This window comes from Notolepis coatsorum, assembly GCF_963971535.1.
Source record: "Notolepis coatsorum genome assembly, chromosome: 13".
Lineage (NCBI taxonomy): Eukaryota > Metazoa > Chordata > Actinopteri > Aulopiformes > Paralepididae > Notolepis > Notolepis coatsorum.
The window spans coordinates 20,099,358-20,104,743 of NC_140177.1; the positions used below are offsets into that span (position 1 = coordinate 20,099,358).

At 38.6% G+C, this 5,386-nt stretch overlaps 1 long non-coding RNA gene across 1 annotated transcript; it reads left to right on the forward strand.

Annotated features, from left to right (window-relative positions):
• The first annotated feature begins 2,617 nt into the window (after positions 1 to 2,617).
• LOC311238930 lies at positions 2,618 to 3,979 on the forward strand. Its single transcript, XR_014620398.1, has 3 exons — positions 2,618 to 2,689; positions 2,995 to 3,089; positions 3,942 to 3,979. It is a non-coding gene; the product is annotated as an uncharacterized lncRNA (long non-coding RNA).
• The last annotated feature ends 1,407 nt before the right edge of the window (positions 3,980 to 5,386 follow it).

The following is a 5,386-nucleotide window of genomic DNA, read 5'->3' on the forward strand; positions in this document are numbered from 1 at the left end:
ATGTATGAATTAATGTTGCGTTTCTTTTTCAAATGTAGCCAAGAGTAAAGACCCTAACCCTGTCAAAACCGCAGTCAAAGTGTATATTTTCAGCACTACGTTAGTTTACCAATGATTTTAAGTGTTATTAGTGAAATATGAGTTTATAGAAATCTCAGCGCATTGAGTCGGAAAAAGGCGTTTATTGACGCGAGGATTTGAGTGTAACTTGAGTGTAGTCTTTTGAGAGAAAAGACCCAGGGCCCTCATTCATCAACCTGACTTACGCACAGATTTGTGCTTAACCTGTGCGTACAATCATTTCTAAGCAAAGAGTGGGATTCATCAATTTCAACTTGAACTTGACTTAGTGCTTATGTGTACGCACAGCTCGGACCACACTTAGCTGACGCCCAGTGGTAGAATATATTATTACAACAAGGAAATGAGCTTCTGTGCATAATAACACTGGCATGTTCTGTATGAACCGTAGTTCATTATAGTTCATTGTAAAATAGCAACAGTAGTGTAATTATGGTCAAAACCCTATAAATAGCATTTGGAATAATAGATCTTTCTCTCAGAATGAATGCAGCATGGTTTATATAGCGTTATCGGAATATACGGGGTGTAGGCTACTGACTGACTGCGCTCCGCGTAGCTTGATTGATTGATTGATTGAAAAGTTTATTAACAGATTGCAGAATGGGTACAGTACAGTACAGCTCAGTACATACAATTGTTAAGGGGATGCAGACCAGAGAAAGACTTTCGTCTTGTTTACATCAGGGTCCCCCATTTTCAATTCATCATAAATCATAAAGCTCAACTCGTTATTATTTTGCGCACAGACCGCAGAAACACGGGAACGTTTTGATTATATTTAAAAGGCTTTACGTTAAACGAAACAAGTGGAGTTTCGAAGCTGTAAGCAGAGTCATATGAACACCCACGATATAGTGTTCTTCCCCCTTTTTACTGCATAAGAAAGAATAGAAAACGCATTGCAATGACACCAGATAGTGGACAGACTATGTATATGATGGGATTCAAGTTCGCGTTTTTGTTGATCATAGGCATGCTGTCAGAGTATGATATCTTAATCAAACATTCTAGAACATTTGTCGTCACAGATCATGTCCTAATAGAACATAGGCTATGGCATGGTCCATCGTGATATTGTGTGGACTGTTATTATTACTGTACCGGTACCACCCATAGACCTTTCCCCGCTGTCAATCACACAGAGAATAATAACCAATAAGATTGCCCGATTTCTTAAGGCCGCGCCCCTTGAAATAGAGCCGCCATGATGTCTCACAGATAGCCAGCCAGTCCTTCATTGTTGTTGTCGAGAAAATGGTTCTTAGATGTGCTTGGGGAACGTGCAATAATGACCAGAGATATCCAGAAAGACTAAAGGGAGCGCGTTTTATAAATTTTCCAAAGCCTAAAACACAGTTGGAATTTTTTTTAAAGTGGATTAAGGCTTGTGGACGGCCCCATACACAGCTGAATGTGGACAAGATCAACAAGAACAAGGCTGTATGCTCAACGGTAAGCCCGAAAAATATGCTTCAGTAATATATGCTTCAACATTTGAGTTAAACAGAAGTCATCACTTGTTATCTTATATATACTGTATATAGATAGATAGATAGATAGATAGATAGATAGATAGATAGATAGATAGATAGATAGATAGATAGATAGATAGATAGATAGATAGATAGATAGATAGATAGATAGATAGATAGATAGATAGATAGATAGATAGATAGATAGATAGATAGATAGATAGATAGATAGATAGATAGATAGATAGATAGATAGATAGATAGATAGATAGATAGATAGATAGATAGATAGATAGATAGATAGATAGATAGATAGATAGATAGATAGATGGCTAGCCGATCGTTAGGTAGCCAGCTATTCATAGCTAATGCTAACGCATGGTTAACCTAACGTTAACCTAACGTCGCCAAAAAGAGTCTCCGAAAACATTCCGATCAGTTCATGAGCTGAAGGAAAACTACATATAGCTACAGCTACTTAGTCAACACCCTTGAAAATTATGAATTGGAAGTTGTCCAGTTGATTCTAACAACCGAACTAACGTTAGCTAAATGTTAGTGTACTGTAAATGTCCAAACCCCCCCTCCTAATGTACAGTTTCCTCCCCCTCGTATGTATATATTTCCTGTTAGGATATCTTTTTAACAGTACTGTATATTTGCATATCTTGGATGTCACAAATGTAACAGTACTGTATCTGTATGTCATAAATGTCATGCTATATATCTGTTGTGTATGTCATAACACATAAATGTCATTATGAATTGAAAATGGGGGACCCTGATGTAAACAAGACTAAAGTCTTTCTCTGGTCTGCATCCCCTTAACTATTATGTGTATTGAGCTCTACTGTATTGTACCCATTCTGCAATCTGTTAATACAGTTTTCAATCAGCTAGCATGAGTAACCTGAATGCCTTACAATCTGTGATCCACTTTCTCTTCTCTGTCATGCCTATCTCACCTTATAGCATTTTGTTGGCGGGGATGGACCTACTGTGCAATATCCAGACCCTATAAAAGCTGATGGGACCACATGTAAGTCTGTGCGTCCGTTGCCAAAGAAAAGACGCCTGCTTGATCCTGACAACCCCCCATCTAAAAAAGAACTACTGCAGGAAAATACTAACTTGTAAGTCCTGAAGACTGGGTATTGTCAAAGTCCTTATAGGCGGTATTGTCTGAATATTGTGATGTGTTAGTGAAGATGTGAATCACTAACTAAAAACACCATTTGCATGTGTGAATCAGATGTCATTTAATAATTTGTTATAAATGCTCATATCTAGTATTCATTTGTGAACCAAAGATACTGCAAGTTCTTGTTACAATCAAACAATACATAAATAATACTGAGACCAAATGTTATGATTAATGAACAACATGGATTTATTAATTAAAGTGCATTTATTTGATTATGATTTTGATACTTCACAGGGACATCAATCCCTCTCTGGATGTCATCAACCACCAATCGGAGCTCAGTTATACAGCTACACAGACGTGCACAGCTACTCAGACTGAAGGAGAATGTAAGGGTCTACCTTTCTTTTAGGAACTGAGCAGCATGATCTTTAAAAAATGCAGCAAGTCTGTGCAGTAATCTTTCCATAAATGGTATGTCTGGGAATATTCTTTCCACAAAGATATCTTTCTGCGTAAAAACTATGAATTCACAGAATTGGCAGCCTGTCACCATAAGTTGTCCTTGTATTTGCACATAATAGTCGTGCGTCTTCTTCAATGAAATACTGCCCCCCTCATCTTTGTGTAAACAGAAATCTGGGAAGTTGTCGCAAGCCTCCAATATCAAACAGTTTCTTGCCTTATAAGGACATTTCACTTCGACTATCCCACTCTCGCCATTGTCGCACAACTTCCCGTCAGGTGTGGCTCCTAAAAAATCGAACTCTGAATTGACAACAAGACCACACTCGTGAAAATGTCTGGCGGGATAAACCTCCAGATATTTGGCCTTGGCCTTTGCCTCACTCCAAAGCCAGGGCACAAATGGATGTCAACCGGAAAACACTCTCCAGAAATTTTGTTGTTGGGGCAGATTTTCTGTTTACCGCTTTCGCAAAGTTTGAAGCAGTCAGTCGTGACCTCCGCTCTTCAAACCAGTCATTTGAGAGAGCCTGGGCCCGAGTGCGTTCTTCCAGTGCTACCAGGTTTGTGTCTGCAGTATTCAGATCTTTGTAGATCGCTGGAAGCTTCACTGGAGATGGCTGGTGCACAGATACATTTCCACACCTCTGGTGTGGAACCGGGTCTGTTTTCTTCTTGAGATTTCTTGTCTGTAGAATAAAAGCAAAATGTTATTATTGTGATGTCATGTATATGTGGAAACTCCCTAACAATAATTGTAATATTTCTGTTTCCAGGGGTTTGCCCTTTAGAAGTATTGGGCACTGCTGTGGAAGGTGCACGATTGAAGTCAGAGCTGGAGAAGAAGGAGAGGACGATAACCTGGTTGAGAGGGCAGCTTCTTGAAAAGGAACAGATAATACAGTCTCTCGAACAGGATGCTCAGAAAAAGACATTCTGTACTGTACAAAGTGTTGTCCAAAAAGAAACAAAGATCAAAGGGCTTTTTAAGTACTACACTGGGATCACATATGTTAGATTCATGTTATTGTTAGATTTTCTTGTGCCTGCTGGCTGTGATGCACCTTATGCAAAGGGCCGTAAAGACATGAGGTCACTAGGAAAATCCAATGGCCTATTCTTGACATTGTGTAGGTTAAGACACAACTTTGGACTTCAAGATTTGTCTCAAAGATTTGGAGTATCCATGCAGTCTGCAGGACTTGTTTTTAATACATGCATAGAACTTATGTATTTTAAATTTGGACAAATTAGCATATGGCCTCATAGAGACATTATTATTGAAAACATGCCTGAAAACTTTAGAAAGGAATTTCCTTCTACTTTAGTCATTATTGATGGTACTGAATTTAAGACCCAGGTGCCATCTGCACTGGCTTTACAAAGTCAGCTTTATAGTGACTATAAGTCAAGCACAACCCTCAAAGCATTGATTGGATGTGATCCAAGTGGGTCTGTCATTTTTGTGTCTGAGTTATTTACAGGTGCTGTATCCAATAAGGCGATTACTGAAAGCAGTGGTTTTTATGATTTACTTAAAACACTGAAAGTTCATGGTTACATCAAGGATGGTGATGCTGTTATGGCTGACAAGGGTTTTACAATACACGACGAGTTGAAAGAGCTTGGATTACGTTTGAATATCCCTCCTTTTGCTGCTGGTCATTCTCAGATGTCTCAGTCAAATGTGGCGTTGACTAACAAAATTGCTCGTCACAGGGTTCATATTGAGCGTCTTATATGTAAAGTTAAGACGTACAAAATCCTTTCAGATCGCATACCAACAACCCTTTTCAAAACGATAAACCAGATATGGTCAGTTTGTTGTTTTATGACCCTACAACAGGATGTGTTTGTAACTGATAAATGAAATTGTAGACCTGCATTACCTGATAAGAAAGTACAGAACCAATCTGGACTTCTCCAAAAGGGGTTGTGATCTTTGGCACACTGGTAGACAGGATAGTTGCCAAAGGTGTTCCAGTCATCCGTTGTAGATGGGCAATATCTTCCTCTGTTACAGCTGGAAGTCTGTAAATATTTAAAATATTGTATTAAATGTATTGCATATATTAATAATAACTTGGTCGTACTTTTGCTATATTTCTGAGATGGAAGAACGATGTTTTGGTCACTTTGTTAATATGAAAATTGAAGTTCAGTTCTGAATCTATGATAACCCAGAGACTTGTGACCTCAGATTTGATCCAAGGGGTTAGTC